The sequence below is a fragment of the Anser cygnoides genome, chromosome 2, assembly GCF_040182565.1.
Source record: "Anser cygnoides isolate HZ-2024a breed goose chromosome 2, Taihu_goose_T2T_genome, whole genome shotgun sequence".
In the NCBI taxonomy this organism is placed as follows: Eukaryota; Metazoa; Chordata; class Aves; order Anseriformes; family Anatidae; genus Anser; species Anser cygnoides.
Window position 1 is genome coordinate 42320001 of NC_089874.1, and position 18715 is coordinate 42338715.

The 18715-nt window shown below is 46.0% G+C and overlaps 1 long non-coding RNA gene across 1 annotated transcript; it reads right to left on the reverse strand.

The window, feature by feature from the left end:
• Positions 1–9274: 9274 nt before the first annotated feature.
• On the reverse strand, positions 9275–18299 carry LOC106030307 (uncharacterized). Its single transcript, XR_007168044.2, has 7 exons — positions 17966–18299; positions 17215–17359; positions 13677–16024; positions 12854–13066; positions 11349–11460; positions 10555–10661; positions 9275–9819 (listed from the first exon to the last, which is right to left on the reverse strand). It is a non-coding gene; the product is annotated as an uncharacterized lncRNA (long non-coding RNA).
• Between the last annotated feature and the right edge of the window lie 416 nt (positions 18300–18715).

The following is an 18715-nucleotide window of genomic DNA, read 5'->3' on the forward strand; positions in this document are numbered from 1 at the left end:
GGGCTTTCAGCCAGCAAGGCAGGTAACCCACAGAGCCTCAGCGTGCGGAGATCAGAGGGCCTCCATCCCATGGGGTGGTGGCCGTTGCCTTCCTCCACGTGTGCCCCCTGGGACCAGGTGTCACAGCAAGGCAAAGGATGGGCTCTTCCTTCGTTTCAGTTGGCTCCAGGGCCAAGAGAGTTAAGGGCAGCAAGGACTCTTTTGCAAGTAGCAGAGCTGGACCCAGAGTAACTTACTTCGGGTAAAAACTGTGTTGTGTTTGTTTGAGCATTTGGTTGGCGTGGGACACTGGCATGCTCCTGCCAGGCAAAGTACTCTTAAAGTCCACCTGGGTCTCAAGGACAGTGTCTCAAGGACACCGTGACCGTTTATTTTGTCGTTTTCCTACCTGTGGTGCAGTAGTGGGAGGTGCTAAGGCGTGAATTTTACTCCATCGCCCATTTATGCATGCTAACAACTCTGGGCAGTATTTGAGGAAGGGTGGATGTTAGGAGCCCCTGAGCAGAATAAGTGCTGCTAAAAACCCACTACAAAGCAAAATAATAACAAAGCCTCCTGCAAACATGGAAAACCAGCCCACCGGGCAGCAAGTACACAGGTTTCAGGGGAAAAAAGAAACCAAAGCAGTCCTGAGTTTCTGTTTACTAGTTGAACAGCTCTGGAAGTAATTGTCCATTTTGTTTCATCTTTCTCCTTCTGGGGATTTGGGTCTCGCTGTCACATTGCACGACACCATCTACCAGCCCTCATTCGGGTGCCTGGGGGCGGGTGGCAAGCCCCAGGGCCAGGACCTGCGTGGGAAGGAGACCCACAGAGGGCAGGGGGACACTAGTGGGCGCCACAGCAAGTCACCGTCCCGGTTCGCTGAGCACTCTGCCGGTCCCTGGGGCTCTCTGATTCCATGCTCTAAGAAAGTGGCCAATTATTTTTCTGTCTGAAGGAGTCTGTGATGTGGCAGAGAATGACAGCTCCAAGGGAGAAAACACCTCTTCATTAAAAAGTGCTGCTAAGCACGCTGCATATCCAGATCCCAGCACCCAGTTGCACAAAGGTTAAGATGGGAGCCAAGAAATTATGCATTTTCACAGATTGGCATATATATATGTTTACAATGTACACATGCACATGCACACAAGTCTATAGCATGCACACGCACAGTGGCCAAAATCCTCCAAGTCCCTAGTCAGATTAAACTCCCACTGAAGTCCAGTTTTGGTTGGGGTTTTGATGTGATAGGAATCACCTATGGAAAAAAAAAATAGTTAACAAATGGACGACAAGACCCAGTTTCACAGAAACAAAAAATGAATAGGCATGTGTTGAGGGGAAAGATTAAAAAAAAAAAAAAAAGAGAGCAAGAAAAAGCAATAATCTGTGCCTCACCTCTGTTTGAGGGGCTGCAGTGAACAAAGGGCTGGGTTGCTACTTTTTCTAAGTTCCATTCAATATCATTGCCTTTCAAGTGATTTTAATATTTGTACAATTTTATTTTAATGAATTAGAAGTTATCTCTAAAAAGGACACAAAATGCGTATGAATCAGAATTGGGTTTCTTGGTGAGATACACTGTGTTGTAGAGAACTATTTTACCACTGATGCCAGAGAAAGCTTAAAATGGAAGCTGTCTTAAGGGATGTGGTATTTAACAGCCCTCCTTCCCTTTTCCTTTGGCTCCCCTGGAAGGCTGGGAGAAGAGAAAAGAAGGCACTAAGAAGATGGGAGAAAAGGCAGTGACACCTGGCAAGTCAGCAAGGCCAGAGCCATCATTCCCCAGAGGCTCTTCTGAAGAGCTGAGGCTCCAACATGAACAGAAACAGTCCTCAGCCTCAGAGCAGAGGCTTCCCTGGAGGTCCACACCCAGGTGCTCAGCAGCGTGGGCTCAGCAGGGTGCTGCCCGCCTTCCCCAGAGCCCAGTTACCAGCCTGGCTCTTCCTTTGGCTCCCATGGGAGGGATGCTTGGAGCATCACACCACCAAGGGTGTTTGCACAGAAGCCTTGTTCCCTCTTGCTCCTGTGGCTTGGTGAAGCAGGAAAACCATCAGACAGAACCAGCAGGACCCTCTGGTTATGGCTATCTCATTATTTACAGGGGGGACGAGCTGAGATAAATCACACCAGTTCCCTCGGGAGGATATTCCAGCCAAACTATAATGCAAGGGTGCAGCGATGAAGAGAGAGGGGGATAGACTCACATTGTTTGATGTTCAAGGCTTGACAGTGAGAAAGGTGGAAATGCTGTATTGACCAAGTGGCTGAGATTCTGTCATTATGCCTTTATCCACTGACTTGACTCAGTTGTTAAACACTCCCTTTTTCTAACATTTCTTGCTTTTTTATTTTGAAATTTCTACCTCCCTGTGTCCTCCCACCTGGCCATATAACAGTGCTTTTCTCCACATCCTAAAGAAGGAACCTGTAACAAGGCAGAAATGTTCAAAATATGGAAAAGTATTTTTCTTTTCTTTCCTTTTTTTTTTTTAAAGTTCACAGATTACAGCCACTTGTTTTCAGTAAATATTTGAAGCCACAGTCATTTCGTTTCAGTAGAACTTTAAATTCTGCAAACTCACATTTTTGTTCCTATGTTTTGATGCAGAACTGCTGCTTTTTGGGGTATTTGTATTTGATGGTTTTCTGCTTTAAATGCACTGTAATGTAACCATAACGATATACCACTTTTACATGTTTAGCATATTCATTACATTGTCTTCCTCTCAACTTCTTGATTTGCATGCAAGAAATCTGTGTAAGAGCGAATGTAATCTGCAAGCCAATAAAATCCTGTCCCATGGGAGGAAGGAGTCAAACTGATATGCGTAGCTCAGACGAAGAATACGAAGCACATAAAAGAGAGTGGTCCTGCATCTTATGAGAGGCCTGTGGTCCAAGCACAGCGTGCCAGGTACAGAAAGCTGCTGTGTGAAGAAGCAAAAGGACTCTGACTGTATTTCAACAAGATATGGGCTTTATTGACAACACCAGACCATGAAATCTCCAGTTCGTAGAAATTATAGAACAGCCCAGGTTGGAAGGGACCTTGAAAGATGACTGGGTCATGACCAGACTTTGGTGGGAAAGGGAGCCTGGATGAGATGCTGCAGCACCCTGTCTGACCGCATCTTGAAAGTGACGGGGCCTGCACCACGTCCCTGCGGTGGCTGTTCCTGGTGGCTGCACTCCTGCCCGTGTGGCTCAGGCCTTTGCCCCTCAGTTCAGTCCGTATGAACACCTGGAAGCCTTTGCTGTGAATCGCACCCGGCAGGTAGCTCAGGTTAATAACTGCCCCCTCCCAAAAGAGTGCACTTTTAACCCCGGTCACTTCAGTGACCGGGTTTAGCGTGTATCCTCACCTGCAGCTGCACCAGCACAACGGAGGTGACAAACAGTCAAGAACTGTAGGGCAGAAACTTCCTCCGCTGGCTTCACAGGCACCCCCTCGAGCCCTTCCTGGCCAGCCAGGTTGTGGCATGGCCACCAAGGGCTGGGTGCTGTGCTCGGCATGGGCAGAGCCAGCGGTGCGATGCTGACCCAGGCTGGGCACAGGTGTGCGGTCGTGCCTCTGTCAGGTGGGTCCATGGGCACCTGGCTCAGTGAAATGTCGACCGGCTGGCATGTTCAGAAGAAATCTGAGATGGGGAGTGGGTGCATAGATCGGCAACTGAAGGCCACCGCACTTTTGGTGCAGTTACTGAGAACCTTAAGACCAGATTTGCTGAATGCTGGTCTGGTCTGCTGGCAGCTCCCAACCCACTGTGGCATTTTAAGGCACAGGGAGATAAATGGAGATTTTCCTGATGTGGGCAGCTCAGCGGCCGGCCCAGCCAGCACACAGATCTCTGCATGGCAGGGGCTGGGGCAGCACCGGTGCCAGCCTTGCGACACTAAGCAGAGCAGCAAGCAGGGACCTCACGCAGGCCAGGCTGGTTTCCCTCTTCAGATTTGATCTCAAACACCCAGGGCAGAAGCAGTTATACCTCCCAATCGACTCTCCGCTGCCTCTCTTCCTCCATACTTACTTGCGTAAACCCCAAGAGTTAGAAATTTGACAATTCAGAATCACAACAGGCAGTGAGATCAGGCCCTGGTGCCCTTCCTGCCTCTCTCACCACAGTGTCATTTCTAACAGGCTGCAACCTTGCACATTGCAGTAGCGGGACTGTGTGCCCGTGCTCTGGGCAAAGGCTTTGCCAGAGTTGTTTTTAAATTTGCTCCCTATTACCCATCCACTTCTTCCAAATAAATATGAGTCTGCCAGAGGCGTCTTATTCCTCTGAAAAGATGTGGACCCTGAGCAGTGGTGTTCAGCTGAAGCTTGCCTCAGCCTCTTCATTCAGCTAGCGGCAGGTTTCTCTGCATGAAAGACTTTGTGCAAAGTCTACCTTAATAAACAGCAACAGTTTTCAACTAAAACGAAAAGTGGAAACAATATTTGCAGTAAGAAGCTTTCAAAGAATTTTTAGTGTAATAGCATTGTTAAAAAAAAAAAAAAAAAAAGTTAAAGAAAAAGATTATGTAAATGTCTCGGGCATAGCCGAATTGGCGTTAAGGCGGTCTGCTTTAAAACGTCCACGCAGGGACATTTGAACTGTGACTGCTGAAAAAAAGTTTCACGATTACATCAGCTTTGTAGGCTGAACTGCTACTATCATTCACAGGAAAATAAACCAGCGACTAAACACACACACAAAAAATGTTATGACAAGGTTCCCTCCCCGTCATATCGCTCAGCAGCCATGGGACTGGCTGACATGGTGACTCAGGTGAGGCTGGCAGAGATCCACCAGGGCTGCCACTTGTGTGTTCGGGTCTAGGTGAGGTGAAGCTGAGATGGTGCCAGCCTGGGAGCATCCCACTGGAGGCATCCTCAGCAAGCACAGCCCGGCTGAAGGCCACGAGCCTTGCTGCAGGACCTGGGTGGCTACATAGCGGCCATTTCCTGGTATTTCTCTGGCTCTGCATGCACCAGCTGTATCAAGAGGCTTCTGCCTCTGGTGCTGACAACTTGATTGTGTAATTTACTTAGGAAAAGAAAATAAATGTACTTAGAAAAATAAAATACAGGTTTTATTTTCTTATCTTCTCCTTAACCTCTACAGGTTGTGATGCCCTGTGTGTAAATTCAAATTAGCACTTCTCCCATCTGGATTTCTGTAGCTTGGAATAACATTTTTTTTTCTTCTCAGAATAAATGCTTTTGAGAAGCTACCATGTTTGAAGAGAAAAGGGTTGGGTTACTTGCTATGTTAGTGCCTGACTAGGAAAACCACAGCCAGCTCAGAAATTACTTTGTCAACTATTTTCAACGTTGCAGACTTCATAGCCCACAGAGATTGGTATCTTCGTAGGCAGGGCGAGTTAACCAAGAAATGTCTTCCTGTGAGTTTGTTAAATCCTGATTTTTACCACAGGTGTAACTTCCTTGCTCCATCTCTGCCCTGTTTTTGGCAGGTTTGCAGGCTGCTTGCCCATCCTCACCCTCAGGGATGCTCTGGAGAGGCTCCTCTGTGTGGGCAAATAGGGAGGAAGCCTATTGGGGGCTCATGCACCCCATTCCCATCCCTCTTCCCCCACTCTCCTGGTGCCAGCACAAGGGGCAGGAAGCAGTGAATCTGTCTCGCTGTCTTTGGCTTGCTCAGAGAAAGAAAAGCCTCAGAAGTCAACTGGCACCCCCCAGCACAAACCCCAACACACACAACTCCATCAGCCCTCCAGACTTGCATGCCTGCTCCCAAACACCACCAGGCCCGCACCATTGGGCTGAGGTGGCTGCTTCTTGTCCCCTGCCAGCTATGGCCCTGCGGGGGACCCCAGGCCTGCCCGTCACTGCTGCAGGAGAGCTGGGCTCAGCTGGGCCCTCTCCTTAACACCCTTTTCCCCCGGCCACCTCTGCCAGGTGCTCAGCATGGGGCAGGCCGTGATTTCAGCAGGAGGGTGGGGGGAACATGATGGGCTGCGCTTGCTGACACGATCTCAGCTTCTTAAAACAAGCGTATGCTGCAAAAGATGAGACAACTTGATGATTTTCAGCATGCTGCTGGCTGCAGAGAAGGCTCCCAACAAGTGCAGCTCAGAGCAGCTCTGCAGGAAGCCACGCACGCAGCCAGAAATGCGGGGCAGGCCCTGGAGGTGATGGGGCAAGAGGAGCCCCGACACCATGGAGAATCCTGCCTTCATCTGCAATGCAGCGTAGACCAGATACTGCATCCACATGCAGCTGCCATTCCTCTTGCTCCTAACATGCTGGGGAAGGCTCCTTCATCTGTCCATCAGTGGCCAGGCTGTCGCACACCATGTCCACACACACAAGGCCTCGCTGTGAGCAGAATGAGCAACTCTCACCCCACGCACAGTTTCAGCGGCAGCATTACACCCATGGTACGCAAAGGGCAAGGTCTTACCTACTTGTGCACAAGTCAGAAACAGCAACATGGATGACACAAGCAGGGAAGAGGAGGTGGCTTTTTCACATTGATATAGCTACCCATAGATTATGTATGTTCCTCTGCATTTCTATAGGTTACGCTCTTAGCCTTATCATCACAGTACTCAAAAGACAAAAAGGAAGGTCTTGTAGGGAAAAAGCAGTACTTACACACACCTCCTTATTCAATACTCTATTTTTTATTCAACACAGGACAAGGTGGGGCTGAGTCTTTACTCACCTCTACTTCCACAGAAACTTACCATTAGTAGCTAATAATAATTGGTTGTTACCAGTTTGGTCAACCAAGGGTGTCAGATGTGGGCATAACTCTTCAGCATGTCTTAAAACACTTGGCCAAAGCCAGACCTTGCTGTCCCACTCACACCCTGCTTCCTCCTCCCTTACTAACAGCAGAAGTGTTTGCTGTTTTTCTTGGATTCAGGTCTTTCTCTAATTAACCAAGAATATCTCATACTTCAGAAGTATGTGTTATTATCAGCACTCCAGACCTGTCAGCACCACACCCAGCGGGGTCCCATCTCTATTCATTCCTCCATTTTTGTCAAGGGGAACTGAGAAACCAAAATTCTTGTTTATCATGTTGTAACTGTGTTCTGTGCTTGGACAAGCCTGAATCCCCAGGGCTGGAAATACTCAGAGGCACCTTTAAGAAAAAACAAACCCCAAAAAACAATCAGGCCCATCAACAATTTATTTATGTGTTTGTTAACATAATGGAACTTGAGCCAGAATAGGACACAGTGAAAAGACCGTATGTCTTCAAAGGGATTTCGTTTGGACCACACACAAGTGTCAGTTTAGCAGATTATTTTATTAAAGGAATTGAGATTCTGCACTTAATTTATCCCTGGGCTACTGAATGTTTCATTACATGCAAATGTTCAAACGTTTTCTGGGGACAAAGGGAAAGGTTTTGGCTGCTTTGGTCTATCCCCTGTCTCCTCAAGCCAGTCAAAGAATCATTTTGACTTTGCTGGGGCTTTGAATCGGATTCTGCAATTCTGCTGGTTTTATGGGGCATACTGAGGGTTGCAGTGATTCAAAACACCTAGCAAAGTTGCTTCTTTTTTCTCTCTACCATCAGCCGCTGTTTGGATAGTGTGTTATGGCATACGTAGTGCTTTGGGTCCAACCTGGTGATGCTGCAGCAGTCAGTATGGCATTGTCTGGCTCCGGCTCTTGCCCTGACCCCAGGGAAGGAGGCTGCAGTGCATTCAGGAGCAGGGAGCCCACAGCAAAGCTCACTGAAAAACAAGCGGAGAGGTGGGAAGGATCAAATTCATGGCATAAGCGAATACTCTACAAATCATCAAGAGACTAACTGGATGGCCACAAAGAGATTTTTATCAAGGGTTTTATACAGCTAAAATCAATTCATTCACTTCATCTGTTTTGAACATACTGGAGATGCAGCTAAAGATGTCACAAATGGTTAGAGTTGCCTGGAAAACTTCAAGGTGTCAATTGACCATATTTTTAGGTGCAGGAATGTTACATGGACACACCACAATTTCACCAGTGATTTCTTTAAAAAACAAATGGAGTCAGAAATCTACAAGGGAATAAAAATATCAGGAGAGTGAAGCTGAGTTGAAGCAGGGTAACTCAAAATCAATATTTTGCTTTTAAACTCTTAAGGGGAGGCCCAGGAGGGCTGCACTCATTTTGTCCTCCTTCCTTATTGTCCTCAGAGGGTTGGCTGAGAAGTGACAAGGCTGCTCCATACTTACCGCAGGACATCCCTCACTAACAAGCCACTTGTTGGAGTATTCGGCTGCTGCTTTCCTGCCCAGCACCCAGCTTTCGCTTAACAGCATCATGAAACAAGAAGGGGAAAGAGGTTCCGGATTTTCCTTTTACCATACACACGTTTATCAGCCCCCTGCCTGCCCATGCTGCAAGCTCAGCTCTGCACGTAAAACCAGGTCATGGCATCTCAACGTCCCTGGCACAACCCCTGCAGTTTGCACTCAGGGAGTAAATTCAACCTGTGGTCACTCTGGAGAGCAGGCCAGTGGTGACAGGAGGTGTCCACAGACCTGCATCCTGCCAGTTTTACTTGTGGTCATTTGTCTATGGCTTTGCCTAATGCAACTGGGGAGAAGGAGATAAAAACAGTTAGGCAGAAGTAAACAACAGGCCAAGAAACTTCTGCAGGGCTGTTTTCTGAAGCTCTTACAGCACAAAAATATATGGTCAGGAAAGGGTAAAAGGGCACAGGTCTAAAGCCCTTAGGCCCTTGACTCCCCAAATATTTCCCTGGGACCACGTGCCCATAGGCTAAGCATCACAGCCAGCCTGGGTGAGGGTTTCTCCAGGGCTGTGTGTACAGAGCGCACAACTCACAGTGCTCTGAGCAGACTTTGGTCCAGCCAAAGATGCTGAATTGAAGCATCCGTGAATCACAACCTGTGTCCTCAGATGCTCACATTTGCTGGATTCCAGTGCCCAAGACACAGGATGAAGGCAAGATTCCCTATCCCAAATGTAACAGGAGCAATCTCCTTTTCCCTTAAGCAACCAGTACTTCGGAGACCAGTGGCTGGCCAGCTGAGTTATGGATGGGCCATTAATGACTCCAGCTTACCAATACCAGCCTGTGCACTCCCACACCTCTGCAAGATGTGGAAAGGGGCCTTGTGACCCTGCAAGCCCTGACCTTGGTGTCACAGCAGAGCCTCCTCCCTGACCCATCAGGCAGCACACAACGTAAGCAGTGCTGCCAAGGAGAAGGGGGGCAGGGGGAGAATAGAGCATGTAAATCCCCAAAATGATATAGCAACAAATTTCAGAAACTACTTTAACCAAATCCTAAGGTGATGTGAGCTATGTGTCTTGGGATTTTCCAAGCACTGGGCCCAAGTCCTTATCAAAAAGTAGGATGAGCCCTCAACCAACACTCTGGGCTCTCAGTAAGCCAATAAACCAGAGACATCAAAATCTTAGGGGGTAAGAGCCATAGCCCTCATCCCTGCTCTGCTTGGTTCATAACTATTCAGGTCATCAGGAACTTTGCCCGAGGTTTCAAGATCACCTCTTGAAGAACTGTCTCCAGAAACACCTCCTGCAGCAGGTAGAAATCTCTGTGAACCTTGGGCCACCAGAGCAGGGTGGGGAGGCTGCTTAGTGTCCCAGGGAGGACCAGGCCCCTGTGTCTCTGCCCTGTGTGGCAAGGAGAGTTGCAGTTGTGGTCACCGGACTTAGTTCTGTCCCTCCAAAACCTCCCTGGCTGCGTGTAGCCAAATTGCCCTGCAGACAAGCCAGGGTGGGTTGTCTACTGGGATCCTTCTGCCAGCGCAGGCTGAGGAGCAATGCCAGCCGTCATTTCTTGCTTGCTGCATGCTGGGATGGAGGGGCACCGTGGGAGCTGCCTCCTGTTGCAAAACAACAACCAACCAAACAAACAAAAACAAACAAAATCAAATAAGATCAAATATTTACACTTTTTTGAAATGAGTCCTTCCCCTTCTCCTGCTCAATGGAGATCTCCAAAAGCTTGTCCCAGGCAGCCCCACCAGCACTGCCAGCACCACCTCAGCAGGAGGACCACCTTGCTGCCTGGCAGAACGCTGGCACCAAAACTGCTCTCTGTTCTTTTTTCCTGCACATTTCCACTTGTTTTCTAAATGTTCCTCTTCCCCTGGTTGTAAAGGTCCGTAACATCCCGCCAGAGCCTGTCAGGCACTACTCTGTCAGGCTGCATTTTGGTTTATTCCAGTTCCACGCCCCTGCCGGTGACCTTAAAAGGGGCTGCGTGCTGGCTGCTCAGACTTCAGATACTCCAGAGCGGACAGATGTGTGCTTTGGTGACACCTCATTAAGTCGTTTGTTTAAACCCCCCAGACAATCCCCTCTCATGCAGATGGAAATGCCAGCCTCCCTCTTTGCACCCAGATGTGGATTCTCCCCTGGCAGATACGTGTCGATCTGCTCAGTTAAAAAACTTCAAACCCCTAAAATTCTGGTCTTTGACCCTACCCTAAAACTAATTTGAACTATTCTCAGCTGATCTGGAGTTGAAGGAGATGGCTTTTAACTGGAAATACCTTATCTTTAGAGAAGTAATTGTTGTTAATTAAACCAGTAAAGAGACATTAGCCTCTGCTTACTTAAGTTTTAGCCTGTGGATTAACAGGCAGTCCTTGATGTCGTTTTAACTGAGGATGTTCTCCTGGAATTGGACAATCCTAGCGCCAATATCCCTTTCCCATGAGATCTGAAAAATAAATCTTGAAGCAGAGTAAACTCTCCATCACAAGGCATCACTTCCAACACTTGCTTTCTCTTCAAAACAGAAGTACAGCTCCTCCAATTCTGGAAGTTATTTTTGCGGTAATAGAACAAAACAAACTGTAATCAGTTGTTAATAACAGGAATAAGCTATTGTTTCCTGTGACCCTGGGGAAATAAAAGGGGTGTGTGTGTTTGCACATGGAGCTTTCCCTCACTGGCACTCCTGAAATTTGTGACTAACGAGGCAGAGGTGCCGGAGTTGTAGCAATGAGAGCACGACAGAAAAAGGAAAAGCATCAGGCACAAGATTTGACAGTGCAAGAAAAAATATTGATGGTAATATATTTCACATCATCTAACCAACTGCCTCACTGTTCACTTGCAGAAAGACAATAACTGCGATAATTGAGGAAATGGTGATAATGCACTGCAACCGAGTGCTGGGGAGATAGAAGATGGCCTGGAACAGCTCAGGTAAAATCTACCCAGACAGGGCTGTCAAGCATGTTCCTGCAATGCAGGGAGCTCTTCAAGCACTCCTTGCTTGCAGCGTGGCATCTATGCCATTGCCAGAGAGAGAGGATGGATGGACCTTCAGACAGATCAAACAATGCAGATGTATCGTTATCAAAAAATTTTCCCTGAGGTTGGAATCCCCCAAATCACACACCTGTGACAGCCATCACCTTGTGCCAGAGCCAAGCAGCCCCAGTGAGGCATTATGGTTACACTCGCTGGGCTTCACTGAGGTTGAGTCCTCTTGTCTCGCAGTGTCATTTACACTAGGGGAAAGTGAATGTCAGTTGCAAAATGCCAGCACTTGACACCAATTTCCTGTCAAAAACTTCTGTGGCATGGTGCTAGCCAGTAGTGAGTTGACTCCAGAGAAAGTTTTCCCAGTGATGACAAACTGGAGAAAGTCCCATACAATGTATTATTTTCTGCCTGCAAAACATCTTGTACAAAATCATATTTCTCTTTTAGCAAATTCATTAACGTAGTCTTAAACAACATTCCTCTGTTCTTTGGAAGTTTATTCCTTCTGTAGATTCCCCTTATGATTAAGAAAAAAAAAAGCTTCCCAAAATTTAAACTACATTTCCCTGCCAAAGAGCTCATTTTCAAATTTTGTCAAACATGGAAAAAAATATGTACAAAGAATTCTCCTCAGCCACCTCTCTTTGGATTTCTGGTTTGTGCTGAAGTTGTCACACAGGCGTAAATCAGCCAGGCACAGGAGGTCCCCGAGAGTCAGAGCACACCGGTGTTTAGTTTGCACCTCTTCTGCTGGCTGCAGGGTGAGGGAGGAGAGAGGGGGAACAGCCTCCTCTTCTCCTTCCTCCTTGCACTGCCCACGTACTGTATTCTAGCACAGAAAAGAATCAGGATGAAGGGCAAGTGTGGGGATAGGTCCCAATATTTTTAAAGGTTGTTACACTAAAAATTAGCTTAAAACTTGTTAGTTTCTTTAAATCAGGCATTTAGTAATTCAACTGAGTGACTTGAAAGAAGGTTAGTTACAGTTTGCTATGAGTGACAGGAGACACCCCAAGTTTTTTCTGTGTCTATCGGCCAAAGCTCTTGCAGAGCCATTGATTTGCACTGTTTTAGCAAGCAAAGCCCTCATCTTAAAAATAGGAGGTGGGAGCACATGTGAAGTCTCACTGCAGCCAATAACAAAGCCAGAAATCAAATGCAGAAATCTGCCCTGGCTCTGTTTCTGCTCTACCCAACAGGCCACACTTCTTCTTTCAATGCAGAGACAAATTTCTACTTTTCACACTTAACACAAAACCTCAATTTTCTGTTTTGGTTCTCGCACTACAGTCCTTTACTCTTTCCTGCAATGCATGTATTAAAAGATCCACCACTGCCAGCTTACTGCTTGCTATACCAACTAGAACGCATTGTGCCAGGAAATAAACTGAAACCTTCTCTGGAGAGCCGCTGAAACAGCATGAATTTTCAGTACCCCCTGAAGCCAGAGGAGGAATTCCCATCAAATCTGGTTATTTGGTTCTGAATCTTAGTTGATGATGGTAATAATAATAATAAAGAAAGCATAATTCTGCCTCTTACAGCAAGATGTACATTGCCAGCATTTGAAGTGTTTCTATCACCACCCAGACTATTGTTACCAAAACAAAACACAGCACAATGACAAACAAATCAAACCTGCTTATTAATGGGTGACAGGAAGGGTCCAGTTACAAGTAAGGCCAGAACACCATCTCCCAGAGCTCTGCCTTCCATTTTGTCAAAATTATCATACTGCTGATTCTTCCTTTTGGTTCAGGTGGCACCAGCACCAAGCTCCCCGGTAGGAGCAGGAGCTCAGTGCTTTGTCACTCTTGTTCACTATGGTGGTCCTGTAGTTTTCTGTGACAACTGTGAAGTAGAGAAAAAGAAAATTAGTGCAAATACTAGAGATATTAGATAAATATTAGTAAAACAACAACAATAACAAAAAAAAAAAAAGGAATCTAGTGTGACCATGTGAGAGTGTGAAAGAGTGTGTCTGAATTTGTTGGGGAGTAAAGGGAGAGAAAACAAATGAGCCCTAACCACACTGCATCAAAGGATGCAATAGCTACAGATGAGATTGACTTACATTCCAGTTTTTCAAAGGGTAATAAGGATTCACCAGTTTGAAAAGAGATAAGCAGGCTGGACTTTCAGCTCTCCCATCTGGGAGTATTGCTTTTTAAAGAGAAATGTTTATTGACCTTAATGGGTTTAATGCAAAAGGGTATTGGGTATTTGCACACCAATTTCTGAACCTCCAACAGAAACACAGTGATGTCTGAGAACATAGAACACCCAGCAGGTAGATCTCTGTTTTCCAGAAGTATCGCTATTTAGAAAAATGACTTATCAGTTCATTTTTTAGAGTAAGGACATTTTCAGTGTAACTAAGAAGCAAATTATTTAAAAACACCAAGGGGACTTGCTTTTTAAAAGTTAAAATCTTCTTCTAGGGCTCTCTGCTATGACTTACCTTTAAGAAAGGAATTAGGTACGTCCATGGTAGCAGCCAGTGCGAGTGCTTTCCTTCCTAGACAGCAAGATATACCAGGATAGGAACATTTGGACATTAGAGCATAATCAAACCTGTAAATGATCAGCCATGAAAAGAAATCTGGCTGATTGTTTGGCAGTTTCTTAACCGTCTGCTACAAATTATATGGCTATTGTATTCTGTGCCCAGAGCAGGACGATCTAATAACAGCAATAATAAAGATAATAGAAAATTCACTGCACTATGTCAATTGTGCACTGGGTCCTGCATATCAACGTATGCCTACCTTTTCTCATTTTCACATGATATCCAGCAGACAAAAAGACAGTGCAACACACACCTAAAATGAATGGAATTAATCTGGAAATCACGTTCACTACCACTTTTTGATCTGGTGCTTGTCTAAGAAAAAATTAGCTTTGAGTCACAATACAAATCTCTCTGTTTCAGATTAGTCTGTGCACAAATTTGGCAAATGGCTTTGATTCATTTAAACCATGCACAACCTCAGACCTCTTCTTGTGTCCCATTTATCACAACTAAACACCACTTCCAGCATTCTGCTGAATCAGGGGCTGGATTCACTGTTCCCATGGACAGGCAGCCATATGCTATGTGTGCTCTGGTATACAATGGTTAATTTCCCGGGGGAAAATAAATCTTGCAGAAATTTCTCTTCGTCGGGCCTTTTATTAGACACCGCTAGATCTGAGTCCTGGGAGAGCATGATTTCTTTGGCTGCAATGGCATGTGCACTCTTAGAAAACACAGAAATAGGCTGGGCACACCAGTGCTAGCACCAGTACCGAGTCCAACAGCTAGACTACTGCTTGCATGTTTGTTAACAAACGATAAAGAAACAGCCTTGGCTCATGAATGAGCCTACCTGAGCACCCTGGAGAGAAGGTTGCTTATACTTGGCTTTCTTCTGCTTCCTCCCTCACCAGATTTGCCCCTCTCCCTCTTTCTCTCACCTCTTCCAGTTTTAACCCACCTGATATGCTCTTAATGGTTTGGCACCTGATGGAAATCAAGGGAAAATTAACACGTTCCTTCTAACTGACATGCTAACATTTTCTAAACCACTTCAGTTTCCACCCTGGGAATGCTATGCTCTTGCTCAGCCTCAGAAGAGATTTGTATTTCACACAGGGGACAACCAAATCCACTCTCCAAAGGATGTCGTTCATGATCTGTTTTCCTTGAAATGCCACACACTCCCACGGGCACCCTCCCCTTACCACCAGTGAATGGACAGCCACTGTCGGTGTAGGATATATTGGATGGAGACTTGCAGACTGCTGGGACCCAGACGTCATGTTCCCTCTTCTGTTTTCTTCCCTTCCATCTTTCATCATACATGGACGGTAAGATTTTTCTGCCCAAGATTTTTCCCATCACATTTCTGCATAGCAGCTATGTCAGGCACGGTGACAGCTGCGTGCCAGAGTCCTACATTATCAGAGACAAAATTAAAAACAGTTTTGTCTCTGATGGCTTATTTCTTACCCTCATATTCAAAGACTGATTTCTCTCCCAGCTTTTCTACCTCCCTTTTCCTATCTTTTGACCCATGCAGAATCGTTGCCCAGGATGCTCAAGGGTGAGGAAAATTATACAAACATCACAGCAGCTGTTGTTGTTCTCAGATACCTTCTTTGAGCATAGGACAGAGGCTGGCATTTGAAGGACATTTTTTTTTTTTTTATCAGCAATGTCTACTTCCACATCCCCTGTGTTACCCCGTCTCCCTGTTTGTGTATTGCCCCCTGGACAGAGAAACCAATTTCAGCAGAAAGAAATATGCCTGTGGAATCATCCCTGACTGCTTCAGTATTTTTCCAGGCTGAGACATGTCCTCCACTGCCATTAAGTTATCTTCTAAACACAAAACAAATAGAACAAGTCCTCTTCTCTGGAGTTCCTTTAAGAACAAGCCATGTTTGGCTGCACAAAAGCTTTCAATGTGTGTTAGCAGATACCTGTCCATCTAGAAAGAGAGGACATTACAGAAGTGCTCAGGACCAGAGACAGATTGGACTGTAGGTCTGGGCGGTCTCCTGTTTCACGGCATACCTGGGCTTGAAGGAATTAAAGCCTGATCTGGGACAAGAAACTAATCATATATTAAAGCATCATCAAGGGGTGAAATAGCATCAGTCAAATTTAGATTTAATCCTGAAAGCAGCAAGCGTCTCCTGTTGTTCCCTTGCTCCATGGGGCTGTGGTTTCACAGTACAGAATGCTCGGCAGCAAAACAGGCTTGCAGTACCTCTGGGATGCCTCTCTTGTCCAGCTGTGGCTGCTGATCTTTGCTTGCCCCTGCACTGGAGGAAAAAAAAAAAAAATCAGGCTGGGTATAACCCAGGAACAACATAAATAGAGACGTTACCAAAGTAAAACTATCACCCACAAGTGTGTATGTGCTGGTTGCTTAATGGAAATGAGAAAGAAAATTACAAGCATAAACTAGACTGGTTCACTGGTTCATTGGGGCCAAAAATATGCACAAAACAAGCTACCAAGACTCATCCAACTATGCAAGTAAGACCAGCATGTTCATGCCTTGATTTTGGTTAAGGCCCCAATTAATTTCTAGAGGAAGAAAGCAAGACGCACATATAAATATCAACACAAAACAACAATGACCCACACATTGCAAAGACGGTCAATACAGTGGACCAAATAGCTTTCTTTCCCCCCCATCTCAAACATTTCTAAGACAATATACAAGATGAGACTGCTTCATCTCTACCAGATCAGCTGTCTTCAAAATGGCACAGTACGAATTTGTAAAAGAGTAACGCGAATTAAATTGTGCACACTGCAGGAATTTATCAATCTGTATCAGCAAGGGAGAAAAATAAGACAGACAAGTCATCTACGTCTAACATGCTGTAGTGAGAGAATTGTCATCATCTTTGGGATTTTATAAATAAAATAAATATAAAAAGACAAGTAATTTTCTCACCTAATTTTCCTGTAGAACTGATAATTAAGTGTTGTTGGCTGCATCACCAGCACACATTTGTGATAGTTGATATAGTGTCTCTGCATATTTAGAAGCTAAAAATCTTCTCTTTTGCTGAAGTAAAAATACCTGTTTCATGGCCTTTTATCTCCTTCAAGTAATAATCCAGCTTTTATTTTTTAAAAGTTGCCATCGATGAAAAGTCTTATATTTTTTGAATCTTTCACATACCTAGGACCTCACTGAAAAGCAGTTACTGTATATATTATGGAATGAGTCCAAATATATTGAGAAAATCTTAAGATGTTACATTAAAAAATTGTACATTAAAAAAACACTAGGTCAAAGCTTGGAAGACCAAACCTGTGCTCAAGGTGGAAGTTCAGCTGTTGATTTTACTTCACTTTGTGACATTTTGTACATCCAGTAATTTATGTTTTTTGTGTGAAGTAACAAAAACAAAGCTAAAATAATGCTGTACATGGGAAAAAGGATCATCACACGTGAGGAAAGTGTTTGTGGATTTTCTCACAAGTGCATACTTACATACAAGCATGGTTCATTCCTCATGCAGCAGGTCAGCAATATTGACATTGTACTTGGCCCTTCCTCTCTTAGTTGCCATCATCATTGTCTCAGTTTTGCTGTTTGCAGAGTGAAGGGGAAGTGTGAACGAGGGCAGACTCTGAACCTGTGAGCAAGAACCAGTGCAGAGCACGGATAAATGCCCTCAGAAGGCAGCAGGATGGCTGTGCCCTGCTCCCCAGCCCTATGGCCGCTCTCCCCATGGGATTTCCCACCACAGTAATACCACACGACAGAGGCAGGGGATCACAAACCCTCTCCTTCCTTGTTTTACCGAGAGCTAACTCCAGCCACATTGTCCATTACAAAGTGGTTTGTAGACTCATCCTTCTGGATAAACAGAGCCATCAGGACAACAGGGAACAGCAGCACCACACCGGTGAACATCCTCCAACAGGACATGAATGGTTGCAGGCATCAGAGGACTAGCCTGGAGGCATCTCCTCCTCCTTCTCATGGGAGATGTTCTCCAAGGCCTATAGAAAATTTAGACCTCCAGCTGGAAAAATCACAGACTTACGTACCTTCTGTTCCCAGAAAGGAATAGATGAGAGCTGAGGCATCATCTCCAGCACACCTTACACACCCTCACATTTCATCTCTGTCCTCAAGACTCACATGACTCGCTGCCTGCCAGGACACCCCCATGACTACTGAGGGACATCTTTCTTGCCCCTGCCTGAATAAGATTCTGGAAGCCTGACCACTTCACCTGCTTTCCAGCACCAAATCCTCCAAACTGGGTGGTTTCCCTTGGCCTGAAGTACCAAGAGAAGCAAGTCACCTCCCAGGAGACCCAGAGTTCCTTTCTGTCCCTCCCCAGACCAGTACCCCCACAAGAGACCCTTCTTCCCCAGCACCCAGCCCGAGGCTCTGGCACGTACCACCACAGGGGAACCAGGGAGAAAAGCAAACTGGGTGAGAAGGTATCTTCAAAGGGCCAGCTGGACCCAGAAGAGGTGATCAGGTTAGAGTTGGAGTAGGTGTCAATGGCATCGTTATCACCCAATGTGGCAAGAGATGATGGCATCTCACCTGGCGCTCAATCCCCCATGCAGCCCACCTGAGGAAGGCCCTCACATCCCATTCCTCCTGATGAATCCAGCTGCAGCTCTTGCCCCAGAGGAAAAATACACTGTTATATCACAGGGTGTCTGGGACTCACCTCTGACCACACTGACAGACAGGCTTTACCTGAAATCAGTGTCTCCATGCTCACGAGGGACCCCGATGACCAGCTGCAGTAGTTTGGTGCAGCAGCACCCAGAGCTGCCCTGCCTGTCCCCGGGCTGGAGGTGCTGGCAGGGGTAAAGGCAGAGAGCCACGGGGTGAAATTCAGAAACTGCCCCAGAAACGTTTGCTTGGGTCTCACTACAGGGCCTGTAATTACTCCAGCACATTGCTGGTAGACAGACACCCTTCATTTGGTTTCACTTATTTTGGTAAAAAACAAAACAAAACA